The sequence below is a fragment of the Anneissia japonica genome, unplaced genomic scaffold (genome assembly GCF_011630105.1).
Source record: "Anneissia japonica isolate Jap-2015-1 unplaced genomic scaffold, ASM1163010v1 scaffold997_len2565447_cov190, whole genome shotgun sequence".
Taxonomy (NCBI): domain Eukaryota; kingdom Metazoa; phylum Echinodermata; class Crinoidea; order Comatulida; family Comatulidae; genus Anneissia; species Anneissia japonica.
In genome coordinates this window covers 2,118,148-2,139,233 of record NW_022696369.1, presented here as the reverse complement: position 1 = coordinate 2,139,233, position 21,086 = coordinate 2,118,148, and the positions used below count along the sequence as shown (strand labels likewise).

The 21,086-nt window shown below is 33.7% G+C and overlaps 1 protein-coding gene across 3 annotated transcripts in view; it reads right to left on the bottom strand.

Moving 5' to 3' along the window:
* LOC117102019 (poly(rC)-binding protein 3-like) overlaps positions 1-20,614 on the bottom strand; it is an 88,734-nt gene extending 68,120 nt beyond the window's left edge. For 2 of the 3 annotated variants that reach the window (XM_033242232.1, XM_033242230.1), the window contains exon 1: positions 13,750-13,993. The gene's annotated coding sequence lies outside the window, so the exon portion shown is untranslated. Of the gene's footprint in view, positions 1-13,749; positions 13,994-20,513 lie in introns of those variants that run through there. The other variant, XM_033242231.1, reaches the window with a different exon arrangement.
* Positions 20,615-21,086: the final 472 nt, after the last annotated feature.

Sequence of the window (21,086 nt, the reverse complement as noted above, 5' to 3'; positions counted from 1 at the left end):
GAAGTTACAAGCGTTTAACCACACAGCTGTTTAAAGAACAATATATGAGAAATCGGCCTTCAAAGTTTATGATTTCAGGCATTTCTCATGCAGAAAGTATCTTTAAATTCTTAAAAAGTGTTGTTTTAACATTCAAAATGGGGAAAATAACAGCATAGAATGATGTGTAGATATATAAAGGTTATTTTAGTGCAATAAAATAGATTTTTAAAAATTTGATATTCCAGCATGTTTTGACCATTTTCTCTGAAACACGATTTGCGACGAGTGACTGGTTTGGCTTGTCTTTGCCACAAATAATGAATATTTATTATTAGCTGGTAAGAGTTTGACTGAATTTAAATACCTTATTTTGAAAATCTAACACCAAGGGATTAGACACTTATCGCTATTAAGAATTCATTAAGTATCGAACAGGCTATATCTTTCCATTCACGGTGATACATTAATCCTGATTCAAAACAATAGAAAGGTAATTAAAAATATATTTATGTTCTAAATGAACTCTGTAACCCATCTATTGATAATTTTCGAAGAAGCTTGGCTTACTGAATTATATCAAATATCTTTTTTTTCAAATCTACATTTCTGTTTATCTTTCTTGCCATTTACCATATTCTTTTTATACTCGGGAAATAAAGCTACTGACTTTCCACATGGATTTTCTTAACAAGGCTCATGTAGGGTGTTGGAATCGTTTAGATTCTATAAATAATTCTTTTATTCAACAACATTTTCTATTAACCTATTCATATATAATTTTTACAGGATTTTAATGTAGGACCCTAATGTAGGAATATCACACCACAACTAATATAAGCCCCAATAACTAAACAGTGCGAGGACAAGCAGGAGTGGGAGAGCATTGGTGGGACAAGTCAAGTACCCCATTGAACATGTCACACTAACAGAACTTTCTTTGGCATAATACAAGGATGGGCATAAAATGAGTTGTATTTTTGATTTAACATGAGGGCCACACCCAAACTTTTATTTTTCCAGAGTATTTCCAAAATCTTCATGGACAGCTTATATATTACTTTATTCTCTATTCAATATTACTTATTTACAGATAATCAGTATCGGGCGGTAAAAAACAAGGGGTTTCTAGCCGAAGATATTTGGTAGGCTGCACACACACTGTATGGTATTTAGTTTATTTTCATGATTTATTATCACCGTCTGACTGCATGTGGCCCGCAGGTTGTTCTTTGCCCACCTGTGTCAAAATACATTCTTAAATGATTCGGATCAACTTAAAAAGGGGCAAAAATTTCCCAACTTTCTAGGCAACAGTGCCTTAGCTTTATCGCTATATAACCATAAACTGGGCCCTGTAGGAGAATCTTGATACTGAAAATATTCCCTGTGATAAGAAATTAAATAAATCGGAAACAGCAATACATGTGCAGCCACTTGTGAACCTGTTGATTCGGTACAAATTCGAGTCTTGCGACTAAAATAAAGACGTAAATAGCAAGTGACGACAGGTGTGTAAGTAATAAAAAATGCAAAACAGGATGGCAATGGTTATATTTAAGTCAAATATATTGAAATAGATAACCATTCTATCTTAAAAATGTTGAAGCTTCATCATTGTCTCCTTCGTGGGTCTTAGGATTAAAAAAAGATGGATTACCGGTTTTTAAACACCATGGAGTTTATTGGCCTGTAGTTGATATCACACTTGCACATCAAAAGCACATTTTTGATTTATGTACTTCGATGTCTAGTTTTATAACAGTTGTTAATAATTATAAGAGGACTTCTGGGAATTCTATAAACATGATTATGGAATGGCATTTGTCACAGCACAGGGAGAATTTCTGAAGTGGTAGACACTGAAGAAGTGTGAAGGATTTTATTTAAAGAATCCACACATATTAACAGCAGCTTAACAATGTGCCATGGGGCTTGGGGGCACGAGAAAGTGTTAGGGCCAATAACCTCTAAGATAATGCTTCAAACTGAGGGCCTAGGGCTCTGCCACCTTGTTAGAGCACCCGGGTGACTGTATTTTGAAAGAAAATGTATTTGAGGGGATGAATATGAATCGTATCTAGGTAAATAATCAGAATATGAAAGGGATAAGAAATAAACTTTGGTTTGTAACTGACCAAATCTAATAGTGTGAACTTTTTTTAGTCTGTCTACAGTCATAAATACCATAAATATTTTTGATTTATTTATATCTATTATTAGAAATCGTGGCAATAGAGTGTTGAATTCCAATTTGTGTGTGGGCCCAGTATAATTAAGGAGTTTGTTATTGTCTTCAGCATAATTTTGCAAAAATACAGAGCTTGTTTCACTTTGTGGGCGTGATTGGCTCCCGCCCACTTCCTCGATCTACAGTATCATCTTGTTTGTTTTAAATTTTTATCTGGTAATAAATAATTAGATTAAGAAACTTAATATGATATTCTGATGACATTTGCATCAGGAGAAATAATACGAATGATATTTGCCCTACTTGACGCGTGTTATGATACCGAATGCTCAGTACGTTCGCAAATACTTGCGAAAAAAAACTTGCTAGTGATTCAGGTGGGAATCAAACACCACTGGAATAGTATTGCAGCACCTGCTGCTACTAGGGCATCGGATTCATCACAAACCATTCAGTGCAAGCTCGGTTGTCGAATGGTTAAGACACCAGACTAGTTATCTGGAGGTCATGGGTTCGATTCTCACCCGAATCACTTGCAAGACTTTTTTCACAAGTATTTGGGAATATACTCAGCATTCTATACCATCAAACGGTAGGGTAAAAACATAATTTGTATTATTAATATTATATATCGAAAAATCAAATGATACCTTGATTTGCTCAATATTAAATTTGTTTAATCTGATACAAAATAACAGTCCAAAGCAAATTTAGTTTTTAATAAATTAACTACCAAATTTTGAAAATGAATATGTCTATATTTTTACAGATTAATTGTCAATGTGTAGGCCTATGCTTGCTTATAAACTGTAGCCCTCATTAACTAAGTACTGTACTTATCATAATTTCTTGAAATAAGTAGGCCTAATGCAGCAAGATCTTGGATATTTAGTCATTACTTTAATGAACTTTCACTATCGAGGTGGTCGACTTTACATTTCTAAACAGTGTATGTGCTGCCGCAGCAGAATGGAATTATGGTTTGGGGCTAATGGTCCTTGACTTACGATTTGAAACCTGGTGTAATCATTGCCAACCTACAAAAAGCTGTTGGTCCAGTTAACCATAATGGTTCAAATGCAAGAAAACCATGTCCAGGGCCCCAAAGCTAATACTGTAAAACCGGTAATTTTCGCGGTACATTTATTTTCGCGCTCTTCGCGCCAGCACAGGCTAGCGCGAATTCAACAACATGCGAAAATATTAACACCAACAAAAATATGCTCTACTATGTACGGTATTACAGTACAGCAGTACAGTACACCGGGCCTAACCTTGCCACCATACGCATGTGTGTCAAGCCTCGTCTAAGTCTTACCGTACAGCAACGTATAGGCCTAGCATGGCTGTTTTTCTAGGCCTAGCCAAGCTGTTTTTCCCTAGGCCTACACTCTAGGATACTGACATGTACTGTATGTTATGGTGAACGTTTTTTTTCCCCCCGAAAATTGTACATAAGTGATCATTAAAACTAAAAAGAAGTGTGTTTGTTTTCTTTGAAAAACCTGTCGCGGATCAACGACGACATCATCATCGAGGTTGAAATATTTTATGAACAGCGCCACCAGCAAATGAAAAGCATTTTTATTCTTATCTCCATGGTAACTCCGGGAACTGTTACAGTTTTGCGGTCAACGAAATTTCACACATAAATGATGGATATTTCTTGCGTAAAATGAAGGCTTTTGTCTATTTATTTGTTAAAAAGCCTTTTATTCGTTGATTTAACATATATGACTATATATATTTTAATGGCATTATAATGAGCCAGCCTGGATGACTAGGCCTAGCCTAGGCCTACTTTACTCTAGCCCTTGCCTAGATCGCTAGCCTTTAATGTAACACCTTCATGGTTTAGATAGTGACGACCATGGATATCTATGTAAAATCCAGCAGTAAAGAAAATATTTACTATTGGGGAAAATCTGAAGCGCGAAAACAACAACCCGCGAATATGTTGAAAGAGTCTCTGAGTGCGAAAATTTACTCACGCGAAAATTACTGGTTTTACAGTACAGCCTCTTATGTATAGTATTTAGGCTAGAGAGTATCTAATTCAAAGTAAAGCTTTGGAGCAAACATTTTTTGATACAGCTGATTTTCCTAATACACTGAAGGAGTGTTTGACGAAACACAGATAGATACACAAGTTTGAATATATAAAAAGTGACTACCTTCCATGTTCAGGATGCATCTATTACACTGTTGTGTTTCTTATAGCGCTATAGTTTTAAGGTTCATGGTAATTTTTGGTTCTGTTCTTTTGTAGCGCCTTGAGCATGCACAGTGGATATATGCACTTTATAAATCTTAAAATTATTATAATATTATTGTTATCAATATCAAATAAATCCAAAGAAAATCTCGAAGATATTATAAGATTGATGATACTGAAATGCAATTAACTAAAAATTTATTTTTCGTTTTTGCATAATCCTTGGTTTATTTAAAAAACATAAACTTATGACAATACAAGCACATTTGACCCCTTACATACTTTTCTGGAAGTTATCAATCAAGGATAAGTTCAAGCTAAATTGATAGGCTGGCCTGATTCCTATTATGACTTGATCTTGGTCGTTACAAGTACATTAGGCAAATTACAGATAAATCATGTAAAGTTTTTTTGGGTATAAAGTCCATTGAGTTAGCATAGCTTAGTCCTCCAATCAGGCACGGTATCATTTGTATTTTCTGACCCTCGGTTAAAGACCACTTTCCAATCTCCAATATTGGGACTGGAAAGAAAAAAATGATTTTTAAAAAAAATTGCTTTTTTTCTCGCAGTAGAAACAGTACCAGTTCGAAAAAAGCGATTAAAAAAAAATTGATCAAAAACACGCAATGGATTTGGCAGTGCATTTTTTAGCTGCAACACAAAAAGCGATTATCGAGTGAAATGTGACCCCAGATCAAACCACTGCAAAGCTAGATCGTATCACGCGCGAACTTTCAAAATTAGTCCTTTTGTTCACGTCCTAGGCCTACAGCTAAAACATCAACAAACATGTGGAGCAACGAAATTACTCGTTTTGTAATAAATTTGTGGGGGGGGGGGAGATATTGGACCTAGGCCTCTCCGCTCTTCTGGGCCTACCGTTGTCCTCATTTGTTCGCACGTTCGTTGTGCAGACAAACACAGCCAAAAGCATTTGCTTTCTCGCTGCACACCATATCTTCCTTGTCCTCATGACCGGAATTCACATGAAATATATTGTAAAAAAGTTTTGTATAAACTAAATGGTGATGTAATTTCCGCTGCAAAAATGCAAACGCTGGCCTGTCTGGGCACTCATTAAAAAAGTGGTTAAAAATTCGATTATTTTGTGTTTATCAGTAGAAACAAGCCCATTGGGTTTATGAGAAAGGGCTTGGACTGGAAGAATGGTACAAAAAATAGTAGCATTTGCATTTTGATGATTTACTAAATACACTACAACCTCTCCTTTGCGACATCTCCATCAATGGGACATTTTTTACTTACAAATCAATCAAACCCCTATTCAGGGTACACAACTATTAAGGGGACACTTTTTTGGTCCTAAAGATGTCTCCTATTTTTGGTCCTGAATGTGTCACCTATAGGGTACTATTGTAGTTTAATTATTTAATATTCATGACAGAAATATTTTATTTCATTTTATTATTTTATTTTATTTTATTTTGTGTGTCTGTGTATAGGCCCTAAAGTATGTTCATTTAAAATAAATTTACGGCATTGGGTATGTACTTTTTTGTATCTTCTTAGCTATAATTTCAATAAATTATATTATTATTATTATATTTAGGCTAATAAACTATATAAACTTGCATAATTGATACAATATTTCCTATTATTATTAATTATTATTCCTATTATCTTAAATTAGTTTTCAACATGTGCAGAATTTGAAGTCTAATTAGCCATCGCTGCGACAAAACGTAATGAAGTAAAGTTTGAATCCTGTCAAAGGATATTAAGAACCAGGTGTTGAAAGTGTTCATTTGTATTCAAATGCGTCACACACCAGCGACCACAACAGAAAGACAACTGTAACTCACTAATCTCCCACGCAATACAGGTACATATAATTTAGGATTAAGTAATTAATCACAGATCTTGAATATTTTCCCTGATTGATTTTATTATGCAAGAATAGGATCAAAGGTTATGCTCTGATGCTATGATGGTTGAGCCTCCCAATGAGGGAAGCTATAAACGACACAGCCAATCACTCTCAACACAGTAGACTACTCACGATAGGGGCCTAGCACAGAAGCAATGGACTCATTAGTGCTCATATGCCTAATTTGGGCACCAATTCCCACCTTCGATTAACTACGATATTGCATCACACGTGATGGGCCTAGAGATTCTGGCCTATTTTCTGATAGCTTCCCCATTGGGAGAGATAATTTCAATGCATCAAATTTCATGGGTTTTTTGCTGGTCCACATTTGCATGACTTAAAGGTCAGTGAAAGGTGGGTCCCTACACACTGCTGGTTGTGGAAGATGATCCGATGATTACTTACTGGTTCATCACACTCTCCATTTTACTTTTTAATATTATATTTTATATAACGTTAGGAATATTAATTGATGCAGCTGCGTTTATAGTAGGGCAATAATGATACTACTCAAATGCTAGGATAAGAAAGCATTATAATGTATATTTTTGCACCCATCTAATTGGATTTCATGCAAACAGTTTGGAATATGCCTTACTTAAAAGATTCAAATAAACTATTTACTGTCGGTAAAATTTTAATGAAATTGTACCATTAGACCATTAGTAAAGAAAATAAAAGTAGAGTGCATTTTGACAAATCTTCATTGCAATTTTAATGAAGTTAATGAACAACGAGTCAAGGTCAGGTTGACTGACTCACCTTCATTTGTGATTCACATTATAAACTATATAAGTTGTTCTCTTATAGCTTGATCTAACTTGAACCTTTCGGGGTAAAGTTGTCGTTAAGTACCGTAGTCTTGTTTTTGGGGACCCTCTTATCATGAAGAGATTGCTGTTATAATATTTTTATCACTGTCGCAGACCTACTTTTACTGCATCTTTTATTTACCCATCATAATCACAAAACAAAACAATAATAGAAATCTGTCCTGAAGACTGATGGATAATAGTAGTATTTCAAACTTTACATTTTAACAAATATTACAGTATTGGCAATGTAACATCAGAAGTAATAATCACACAGATGATGCATGTTTTAGGTCATAGTTTCAGAAAAACAAATTAAAGCACATTATGCAAAGAAAACACTTTAACATTTAAGCGTACATTCAGAATACAAAAACAAGAAAATAAATAAATGATACGTCATTAATTTTAAGTGCAATTTCTTTTTAAGATAACTGTCTAATTGTGGACAAATCGACTTAGCTATCAAAATCTAAATCTATTGTAGCCCTGAATTACGCTGTTTAACCCACGGATTGTCTGCAGCATCAAAGCTAATGACATGATTTTGCAAAATGCCCTCAAGCAATTGAAACGGAGAATTAAGTGCTGTCATATACAGCCCAATCTCATCCATAGTTTTGTCCTTGTACATATCATTAGCTATACCTAAAGCATAAATCAAAGGATTTCTTATGTAAGCATAAACATTGGCATACATGGTAACAATAGAGAAATGATTCACCTGCGAAACCCGGGATTTATGTGTAAATTATTGCAGTTGTATTGGTCAACTAAGATGTAAACTATTCGTTTGTCTACACGTTCTTATTAGGAGTTCTCCGCAATTTCATGACATACGTACCGTAATAGACTATTTTAGATTTATATGATAACAATTGGAATGTACGCAAGGAGTAAAATTAGCTGATTGTTGAAATCTGGAAAACCATTAAAATATAAATTGTTCATTAATATCAAACAAATACTGTAGGCTATATAATACAGATCATAAACAATTCAGTTTTCTTTGATTAAAATATTTTTTTTTACTAAAATGATTCATAGGATACCGGCTAATTTAACAGCCTATGAAAATTGGTATTATTAAAATTTACAGGTATTAATATTGGTGTGAAAACTGTTGAAATTTTCAATAAAAAACTTTTATTTTCTATTATTAACTTGAAAATATATAATTGAGATAAAAAAATAATAATATTGCATGGATTATGCACTAAAGTGTAATTTTACACAATAGGCCTATTGATTGCTTTATTCAGCAAAGACTACCAATAATGAATCTCAATACAGTACTCTATATAGGCCTAGGTAAACTTTAATGATCTGCATGGAAGTAGCTGATCTGGGACACAATGTGATCTAATCAATTTTGTTTATGAGGTCTACTATATGTAGGAAAATATGTGCTGATCATTGGGGATGGTTGATGCTCTATTAAACCAAGCCTATTTATGAGGTGAAGAGCTCATCATTTGCCACCTTTGATGCTTTTCAAGAATTTCTTTATGAGGCCTAGGAAGTGAGCTTATTATTAGCGACCCTCAATGATAACCAAGTCTCTTTAAGAAGCTCGGAGATTGGATTGGAGAAGACATTTTTTAAAGAAAGGATCGAACCCATTACTTGGAAATAAGAAGGCAAGCACTCTTAACTACTAAACCATAGATTTACTCCAGTGGCATATCTAAGGGAGTGGGTGGGGAAAGCATTCCCCCTAAAAAAACCTGCACCTCCAGTGGTGCTCCCAATGAAAATGAATAAAGCAAAAAAGTCAAGCTCAAGTAGATAAAAATCACCTATCACTTACATTGCGAGCTACCACTCCCACCCCCTTCACTTAACCTATCTTTCCCCTTCCCCATCAGCCTCCCATTTCAAGACTCCTACTGTAGATATACCACTGTTTACTCCAGTAGTCAGACCTTGCAGCTATACATAATTAAATTGCAAGTTGTTACATGGGTGCTGCTTCAGTGTATGGTTTATGCACAATAGTCTGTATAGTGTATGTTTCAATGAAAATAATTCACAAATAATTAAATGTAATGATTATTGGTATTTCACTTGAAGGTCATTTAGAAAGACCTTCAAGAAGAGTGGAAATTAATTTTAAATTTCGCTCTTAGAACCTTTGAGATTAGTAAATATGTCATTTGAACAATGCTAAATCAGCAAAATTCACTTTTTGACAGCCATGGAGTGGGCTTTACATTCAAATCGTGGCTATCTGTCCAACGGGGTCTGATAATCTGGAGCAAATTTCTGGTGGGGTCAAAGCACATAAAAAAATATAGGATATTTTAAGGTGTTCTGAGATGTTTCAGAACATGTACATCAATATTTGAACTTGGTCTGTTGATTGGAGGTATCTGTCTGATGCTGGGGCGGCCATAAAAATCGGTCGGAGGGCCAAAGTGAATTTTTGATTTAACACAGAGGGCCGCACCCAAACTTTAATGTTCCAAGTATGCTTCCAAAAACCTCCAAGCTGCTTTTACACCACTTTTTCTCAGTTTTAATAATTACTTTTGACATATGATTGGTATGGGGCTGCAAAAAACAAGGTGTTTTCTAGCCAATGTTGCTTTAGAGAACTGCATACATTGGGTTTTTAAGGGCCTGTTTCTGCTGAGAATAGAATTCTGGTCTCAGGACCAATATCCTCAAAGATCTGTATTTTCATATCAGTGGAAATGGGTCCCCTCAAAATAACCCAAATTCAAAGACGGGATTCAAAAACCCCAATTGAATCTGGTCTCGATCGCCAAATACCGTACTGAAACCCGTATTCGTGGAGCAATTTTTAGCTGCAACGCAATAGCGGTCTCCAGTTGACCTGACCTAGTTAGCTGTCAAGACTCGCAACATAACCACTCTCTGCATGCTTGGTGCGAATAGTCTGTACTTCTAATAACTCCTTGTTGTAGCAAACGTAATGTCGGGCGTAATGTGGACCGAGGCTATCGCAGAGGGTACCATTTCGAATATTCTTGCAACTACTCGATACGATACGATTTATTGGGTTCACTTTTAGATCAGTGGCACCCATCACTTAGATGGTGCACCCATTAACAATATAAAATATAAACAAAGGAAAGCAAAAGACAGTTCAAAAACAACAAATGGATAAATAGCATAACAAAAACAAAACCAAGCAATTTACAGTAAAGTTTTACCTTTATTTGTATATCTAAAAAATTCTTATTAAAATTTAGTAGGTAAACTGAATGAAACACACTGAGCTGCACAAAAACCTGTACTTAGTATTCGTGTGAAATTACCAGAACGTCGATATGTATTTATTTTATTTATTTATTAATTTTCTTTTTCTGCGGACTAGAGCAGAATCAAAGTCAAATTCAGTATAATATACTTAAGTACTCCGCTCCGACCGAATGAATTTCTGTTGACCTGGAAATTTTCACGATTCATCGCACTTCCGCCTAACGAACTGTGTTGTGGGTAAAAATGATGTCATTGCACAACGACCTCCTTAGGAGAAAACCGGTTTCTGTTCGTTTCAAAATTAAACTGCAATGCAATCTTTGTTAATAAACAATTATGAAAACTGGTTTCATTGAATACTGTACTTTTGCATTTTGTCTGTAGAAACAGGCCCTAATTTATTTTCGCCAAGCATATCTTGCTCACTTCACATACTAAAGACCCCGCTTAGAAAGAGCCTGATTCCTCAGAGAGATTCTTCAGTGAAATAAATGATGAATTTAAAAAATGAAATATCCTTTGTCCTATATGGACATGTCACTGAAAATATGACCCCAAATGAACTCTTAAATCAATAATATTACAAATTGTATTTAAACTATTGTCAACAATATTCAAGTATGTAATTTTACATACACAGATAATAATAGAAATAGGACCACAGGCATAGTGGCATACACGCAGCAAATGCTAATCACAACAGATGTTTAAGCTCTCTGAAAACCAATACTAACAGCATTTTTAGTTTGTTTATTCAGAGAGTGCCAAAACAATCAAAAGAGCGGCTTCCTAGTAACCAGGGAGGGATATCTCCTCTTCCCTTCAACCTACATTTAACCTAAGATCATTCCTAAAAAGAATATTATCAAATGGAGTATAAATAAAGTATTTCGCAAAAGCCTTCTGCGATACAATGAACTTAATGGGTTGGTGCAAGAAGGTTGTTTATGAGAAAAAGCAAAAAAAAACATGAGAAAAAAATATACTTATTAAGTTCATTCATATAATCTATGGTATGCCATTTGACTAAAATTTGGAACTACAATCAAACTTGCCTTACAGTTAAAGTAAACTTTGCCGACTTTTCCCAAGTTGAATAATTTTAGTCAATCAAATTTTACATGCCAAATTGTTGTGTTTTCAATCATTTAACAATCTGTAAGTCAAATTTTATCTAAGTCAAACAATTTTTCAATGACATTCGATTCAAGTTAATTAGTGGGATATAATGTTCGCAGGGGCAGATCTATGGGGACATGAGGGGCTGAGAGAGGAAAAAAAAGAGAAGAAAAAGAGTGTAGCAGGGTACTGTAGGCCTACTCCAAAACAAGTTTTAAATTTATATTCCATATGCCGCTGTCTATGGTCATGCATTTCTAAATCAAACGCTAATACTTTCAACTTTTAATTTAACAGAGCGCAATGTTTTCTGTGCATGTCTGAATAGCTAAACAAGGCAATGCTAGAGAAAAATCAAACCAATAAACAACAATTGGGATTTTCGCTGAAGTGACAATCTCTTCATTATATTTATGGGCCCTAACGTCAAAATACAGATGAATGAACAGCGAAAATGGATAAAAATTAAGTCTTAACCACTGTCCATTCTTACACCTGCCGTGGTACAGTCCGTGCTGAAAATCAATACGAGAAGCAACCTGACATTATAATAGTGATGAAATGCTAGCCCGCACCAAACAAATCAGATACAGTATAGCTAGAGGCAAGTCATTAAGCGACAACCTTCGAGACTTGAAGCGTACGCAGAAGCTTTTCATGAAAATATCGAAATGTCACATACATTGAAAGCAGTAAGTAATTGCCTAAAAAAAATCCTGAGTCAAATTAATTATCATTCATCATATTGCCATGCCGATACCATACTGTAGTGTTCTTGCTAGATTGCCGCACTGTCAACATCTGTCAATCAGATCTTTTACTATGAAATTATTAATAATTAATTAATAATTATTATAAATAGTATAACCAAGATCAACAGAAATCTATACTGAACAGACTTAATAGAAATATTTTGAGAACAATGCAAAAATATAACAATTGGTTACTTTATGAATGTATGACTAAATATTACTTCCAAGAAACCTCCGGATGGTACTAGGTAAAACAATAAGCTTAAATAATTAATTTACCATTATCATAATAATTAGTAATGTCATTAGAGTGGATAAAAACAATTATTGTACAACCGAATTCCCATCGTAATAATAAAAATTTATCATTGCTACTGATAGGCGTATTAATAGATAGACATCTATAGTAACAATTATCTATTTACCCATTCATTTATACAATTTAAGATATCTAAATAATAGATGGATAAAAATCGTTTGATGAAAAGGAAACATTTTCTGTAACCTGCCTCTCATTCACTCTGAGGACATTTACTAATTTTGTGGGAAAACAAAAACTAAATTCATGAAAAATACTGTACGGGTAGCAAATTTATATACTACTGTAAATTTTGTTTCATGAAAATTGCAAAGTAAGGGAATAATTGATAATGCTGCAATCTCTAAATCCTCATGTTTTGGTTGTATGCACTCAGGTTTACATTATTATTTAGAAAAACAGATGCATACTTGAGTCAGAAAGCAAACATGATAATTAAATCCAAAAATGTTTCATTCATATGAGGAAAAGAAACAGCAGTAACCAATGGAATTTGAATTTGTCTATGTTTACAAATGACATGTGTATCAATTTATAAAAAAAAAAGATTCATATTTCTGATAAATGGAGTAATAAGTTTTTATAAAGATTTTAATCTGATGAATCACTCAGGAAATATGAGAAATAAACACCATTTTTTTAGAAAAATAAATTTACAAAAAAAAAGGGTTAGAGCTTATAAAATATTTACCTCTTATTAAGCATTAGTTACTTCTTATGTGATTTTTATTTTAAATTTTATATTTCTGATATTTTTTATCAAATAGATAAATATTATACAACCTAAGTATTTTTAGTGAAAGTATTGCATTTGTAAACATTTTAAATATAATGTTTAAATTAATGGAGCATGTGTAACACACATGATTTATAAAATAATGAAAATTGGAGACAGAATATTATGATTTTCATTAAATATATATTTGCCTGTGCAGCACATTCATATAAATATTTACATATATTAAATTAGTATACTGTTACCAAATATAAAATGAATATATTAATTCTGAAATGTAAAGTAGTTGCAAATTATTAATTGCAAGTGATCTGCAATAGAACACTATATTACTACTACAGGCTGTACAGGTATGTATGAGAATTCAGAATTGTTAAAGTGAATTATTGATTATTCAGCTCGTTTTCTCAAGCTCAACACAACTAATGAATACACCAAGCACTATCCACATTAACTGTGTTAAATGTATGATAGTATATTTAAGAAGAAATTTAAAAAACTTACTAGGTATAGATAAACTACATACAGTTGACTCTACAGAACAGCGTTAAACTTCTACTGACAAATCCATTTCAGTATGTATGTGGCAAAATCAAGACGGCAGCGGACTGCAAGCAGTGTGCGAGAACGAGAGAGAAAGAGGAGTGACAAGCAAGCCGAGGAAGTCTTACACGCAAGCCGCACGGAAGATAATGAATATCTGTGTAGTTCATTAGTATCTGCACATGGCCTACTCATTGGTGATGTGAGTTTCTCAGCAACTAAGCTAAGCCATGGAGGAGATTTAATTGCGGACTAGTCCACTTCCTAAACAGGGGAGATCACTACTTATCTCAGGACCAAATGAATTCAGAGGAACGTAATTCTCCGCAGACAATTAAAGCATGTATTTTCAATTAAATGCTACAATTATTCGTATAATTACTTGGCTTAACGAACATAATAATCAAATAAAGCAATTAATGAATAAAGTGTTATGTAACCACAGTCTTCAAAATGACTGATTCCAATTTAGATAAACCGAAGGCTAAGGTTTACATTTACCTGAGAAGGTATTTCATTTGTCTCCGAGCATACATTTTGCTTGATATAAATTTCTCCATCTATGTTTTTCATCATAATTATCCCAACCATACACTATAACATACACTCTAAATAAAAGTGTAACCAGAGGTTCTTCAACAAAACAATAATCATCCTGTTTAAAAATTGAATCTCCTAATCTTCTTCTTAAATATGCTGATAGTTAATTACCATATATTATATCCTTCCAATTATATTTTTTGTCTCCGAGTACAATAGAGAGGGCAGTATTTTATAAAATTCCCTTAACATATCATTTTTTTCAAAATAGCAACCAAGACATGATATGCACTGAGACATGTACTCCATCTGTATGAATAGTAACAGAAACACATTGTATTCATTAATTTTTTGTCTTTTAGTGCTGATATAGTAATTTCCAAGTATTTCAGTAACATTACAATACATATTTTTGTATTTTTAAAAATAATATTTAAATACAATAAAATTATTTCAACTTGTCACAACAAGTAAAATAATGAAAATGATATTGATACTAAAAGTTTCAGCTATTCCATACACAGTATATAAATATCTTCATCATTCAACTATGTATTGGCATCCTAGTAGGATCACTCAAATTTGTTTGTTTTTTATTTGTATTTTATTTGGCAATACAAGATAAAACAATTTTAGGTACTTTCTCAATCCTTAGTTATCTTTTATTTGTTAAACTAATTGTAGGAGCAAGAGAGTTAACATTATGTTTTCAGTAGTTTCTGTTTTTAGAAATAATTGCAAATAAAGTCTGTAATTTCTGAGAGGACAAATAGATTTTGATTCTAAATCTGATTCTCAATATTTTACACTAGTTTATTATTATTATTATTATAATTATTATTAATTTCAACCATTCCACTAACTGAATATTTGGTGTCCATTGACATAAATTGATTACGTTGACACTTTAGAAAACAAGCCAGTAGGACTAATTATGTTAAATAGTATTATTTAGGATATTAACATGGAGAAATGCTACATAAATTTTACAGTATATGAATTGTTGTTTATTATTAACTGTATTATTACAATTCATCAATTTTTTATTTCAATTTTTATTTCCATCTTGCATATCCATTCACCTTCAGAATGTTTATCAATTAGTGTCTATTATTTTAAATTGTTAAAATGTTGATCTCCATCATTAATATTCAGCCCAATACAGGTCTCGTTTCATGTACGCGATGTCGTTACTCATACTTAATCAAACTTTCTTCATTTACATTCTGCAACAACTAAATTGTTGCTTAAATCATTCACGTTTGCACCCACATCTCAAAAGCTCTCACCATATCTATTTTCTTTTATCAATAGTATAAATGGTCTTCAGAAGCAACACAAGTTAAATGCTTGTTGACAACCATCGGACATTCAACCAATCAACACCATGATTGTCAAATTCTGGCCCTGGGGCCTATGCATTATGTGAATGACTTGACTGCAACCTGAATGAACTCTTCCTATAAATTTTTGTAAAAATGAAAATAGAAACAAAGTTGTGCTTTTACTGACCTGGAGAGTGCATCAGCATCAAAGCAAAATTATCTCGAACTTGGCGATTCCATACCAATATGTTTCTATATTCTTAGTCTCAATATGAATCCACGTCTATGAATTGCATTATGGGATAACAGATAGTCTAGGTGAGGCAATCTGACATTCAAGATAATTTCAAAATATCACTCAAACAAATAGAAGCATTACCTTTCGATTTTTGTGGGGCAATTATGTATTATGGCAGTCATCAACAGTAGTCATGTACAGTGCTAATACAGACAGAAGCGAAATGTCTTATTAAATCTACAATATGATAAATGACACGTCCCCATCTTAACTGAAAAAAAAAAATCTTATGCATTTAAAAAAAAGTCGTGCTCATGGGCAAAAAAGTTTCTTAGCAAAATGATGATGATGATGATGAATAAAACTAGAAGAGCTAATATCTTATCGGTATCATCAATCTCAAATATTTTACTTCTCTAAACTGTTTCTAAGTCGCTCTGATACTGGAGAAATCTGGTTGTCTTCAAATACATCTGACAACTATCGACACACAGAGCAAAGGGGTCACTTGGCTGGAATTTGAAATTACTGATGAAATGAAGTACAGTATGGTCTTTTATCGATCAGACCTATTTAAACCTCCATGTATAAAATAGCCATATTAGGAGAAGTCAGGGAGAAAAACCATAATTCGTCAGGGAGAAAAAAAGTTTATATGTATTTTCTACATATTATTATTAGTAGACTCTAAAATCGATAAAATAAGCCTTTGAATCCCTTAAATTGTCAAACCTGGACCACTTTTGGAACATATTATGCGCATTAGGCCGACCAGCCCTCCTTAAACTAACGTTAGAATACCGCACTTTCAGCGGTAAAGAACAATTAAAACCTCATAAAAAAGGCAACTAATCCGTTTACCTATAATTGACTCCAAGGACACCAGTGTTAAACACTCAGTACTTATCCTTGATAATGTGTTAATCCAATTAATATAGGGAGATAACATAACGTTAGTTTATCGAGGGCGGGTTGAGCTAATGGACACTTGACCACCCCTACTTTGCTCTCGTCAGGGAAATCTGCTCTCTCACCGAACATACCATGTGACTACTTGTTCTCACAGGTGGAGGGAGACAACCACATGTGTATGGCTTTGCCCATGGAATCAACCGATTACACAGCAAGGGATCGAACCAATGAACTAAAGGTTGAGAAACATAAATGCAATCGCTGAGCAAAACCACTTACCATGTTCTCACATGGGCTCAACTGATATATTGTTTATATTTTAACAATATAACTTTAAAAAAGCAAATAGTTCATTATATGCAGAAAATAAGTGTACCTGACTAGTCATCATAATCAGTTGTTAATACAAAGCCTTCCACAATAATTAAATATTGTGTTATGATCCTCAATGAAGCTCATCTCCTAGCTCATTCTTAGCATATATGAAATGAAATCAAACACAGGTGGTAAGTATCATTATCTGAAGATACAGTACTTCAGATAGACTGCCATTGCACAATCACTCCCATGCATGCTTCTCTTCATAACTACATCCTCGTTCCTCCGGAATTTTGGCGAATGAGAGCAAACATAATTCACACCTTGAGGCTAGCCATTTCATGAAAAACGTAAATACAAGTACGTCAGATGGTTGAGAAAGTAACAGATAATATGACACTGGCGTTAACCTACCATTTAAACTTTTATCATTCAAAGATGAAAATTAAATCAAAACTTTAAATATCATATTCAGAAACATCACTTTGATTTATCTTTGGAAATTGATATTTTGTACAGAAATTGGGTTGGCAACAAACAATAGCCTAGATTGGTTTGAGTTGCACTTTACGTGATTGAATTATACTGGACCGACTAATACAAAATACTGTTATGGGCTATGCTCTGCTCATTTTCCCCAGGCAAAAAAAGTTTGACTCTCTTTCACACTAAAAATTAGCTGAGAAAAGTAGTTAAAATATGCCAGTTACTATTGTTACACCATCTTAAACAATTTTCTAATTCTGATGGACTGGACTAGGCCAATATCTTCCAATAAGAATTAGGAATTGGTTAAGATTTGGTGTAACAATATATAGCCACAGTCTTTTCCCTTGCCAATAAGTTCATCCAATCAAATGTATAACACTCCTAATATTATTCTAGACAAATAAAATAGATGCAATGCTTCTAATGATGCTAAGCATGTACTTAAAAAGACATTACAGTTAATAATACTAGTTTGGATCTGGATGTAGGACTTAGTCGAGTCCTGCATCCAGTACATCAGAGAATAAAGACATCCTTTCAGGTGTTTAACAAGAGTTGTGACATGACTTTTTGACATCTTGCACAGCATATAAAAGTTGTTAGTTCCTACGTGAATATAAACATTTGAAACATCTCTGTATATTTACTTCAATAAATCAAAAACACGAATGCATATAAAGTGACACACACATTCCATATCAGATTATTTAATTATAGAATATAAATATAAATATTATTTTGTTGAAATTATTTTAGTACCAAGCGATATGAAACTAGTCGTAGACCTACATATTATCTTGATAAAACTTTTTTGTATTAATTTATTGAAAAGAGAATTCTCTCTAGAGTTGTTGACACTGATCATTTGCACTAGATCATGGTATTATTGTATCTATGTATTTTATTCATTATAGATTTTACAGAGAAATAATTAAAAAAAAATTTTTTACACTAGCTAGTGGAACTAAATGTGTTTAAAGGTCAAGAATTCTGAAAAAAAAAATTAGAAAGCTGAAAAAATATTAGGATTTGTTGTATATTTTTTATTTTGGCGAGTCATGTGGCCGAGCGGTAAGGCAGAGGCGCTGCTAGCTACAGCCTTAATATTGGCGCTGGTTCCAGCCGCTCCTCGCCCAGGGTTCGGTTGGTAGAACCAAGTCTTCTTGGATAAGGACTTAAAAATGGAGGTCCAGTGTATACATCTGGCTCGTGTTCACTTTAAAGAACCCATTGCATCTTTCGGAAGAGTAGGGGGTTACCCCGATGTTATGGTTCATTTCAGCCTCTGTCGTGGAATGATGTGAACATGTATCTACCAAGAAGTGCCTCTTTACGGCTGCTAGGTAGTCACAGACCACGCCCATACGCAAATCAGCACAACGACGCTGCAAGTTATGGGTTATTCTCCTACCTTTACCTATATTTCGCAGAATTAGCAAGTTACAGTAATGGTCTGACAAAATGAATGTAAGCAATTGGGATATATTTAAGAAATAGACTAAATAAGTGGGTTGTTAAAGTCGCTTGCTAACCTCATAGGCCTACGGCACAATTTCTGGTGGTGGTGCAATAATGTAAATGTACTGTATCGTCTTATCAAAATTAAAAGCACACGTTTCCTCGAACGAAACCAATAACATAAAATTAGATTTCATATTGGATGAGACATTAAAGATGATGGTATATCAGTCAGTTGAACCCAAATCGCAGTAATCAGAACAAGACAGATATTCTAGCGGATCACTTATCATTAATGCATCTTTTATATAGTAGCGCTCTTTCTATTAAATAGCCAATTATTAAATCAACTCAATCATACCCCTGGTTTGGAGCTGACACAAAAATGTCATTAGAATCATGCCAGGTATACTTCTTAACAAACTTCACATTACTCGCATCACTCGTTATTAAATGGACAGTAATGCTGCTGGACATCTTTAGTGGTCATTCGCTCATTTAGTCTCTTTATATTTCACCACTTAGATGACTGGCAAAACATTGGATGATGATGCTACTTGACGCATTTAATCTTGTTATAATTTGCATGTTAATCCTGTCCCGCAATATTCTGTGGCAGAAAAATTGATTTTCAATGCTGTGATTGACCAACAATGGCTAATTGAATCTAACTACACTGGCCAACAGATATACACTCACTGTTTCCACTCCTATTGTCTACTTTGATAAAGCATACACGTTGTACATACAATTTAAAGAATTTTATGATGTGGCATGACCTGGCCCTGGATGCCACACATTTGAACAAACCATAATTTTGTCCACTGTTTCTAATTTTAATCTAATGTTTTTCTTTTGGGTTTTTTTGTGATTTTCAGTTTAAAAATATATTTCTTATCTAAAAACGAGAAACTAGCCACATTTAGGATGAGAGTGATGCAGCTATGTAATGTAATGTAGTAGGACTGTACATAGCAACATTATACCGAAGTCGCAATGCCCAAAAAACATGATAAAAAATTATAAAAAAGTAACCTATTGTATAGTAACTAAGAAACTATTTGAGAGTAAGAAAAGAAAAAAAACCAAACATCACTGCACTATTGCCTTCTAACCCCAGGGTCCTATGCTGTGACAGAAGGATTTTGTTTGTTAAAGTCTCTTATGAGACCATGTTTAACAGATAATGCCTTACATCTCACTTGAGGTTCCTGTTATATCTATAGGCCTACTGTAGAATATATTTTACAACAGAAAAAGAGCTAGATGATTCAGAGATAATAACGCATCTCTTATAGCACATTTCACTGATTCAAAGCAAAATTTACAGAAATGTACAACAGAACTATCAACTACAAATTAAAAACTAAACCCATTTCAACTGTCTAACGAACATCTCACTACTGTACACCAAATATAAAGATGCAAAAAAAATGTTTAAAAACCTTTGCAGTAGTTTATTGCAATCCTTTCAGCTGTGTTCCTATGATGTGACTCTATGAAGGACTAAATTAGCGAATGAAACAAAAAGTGGGTTTCCCACTAGTAACAAAAGCTTTGTGGCAGCAAATCATTCTATACAGCATATTGATTATTGAGTGCGACAAAAATCGTTAATGAGCAGTAGAGCTTGATAAATTGAATCACAGTTCTCACTGATCCTGCATTGAGGTTCTGTCATGTAAAGTCGATAGGCATGCATGCTTACGACGTCGACCAAAGCCTCACACAGCTTTCCATAGGCGCAGCAATCTGAATTTAACAGACTGACTACGAAACGGATTTAACATATCAAGTTGGAATCAACTCAGTGTGAACTGAAGTCAATAAGTTTGAGGGTTTTGTTAAGTGGTCCAACAGTCTGTAGAAGAGGATTATTTCCTATGCTAACACTTTTATACAGCAACATTGACAACAGATTAATGCATATGGTTGAAAATCCCGTCGAACGTTGATAGAAATTAATCAATGGAACGACGAAAATGTCTTTCAACACTACACAAGTTGCAAAAAAATAT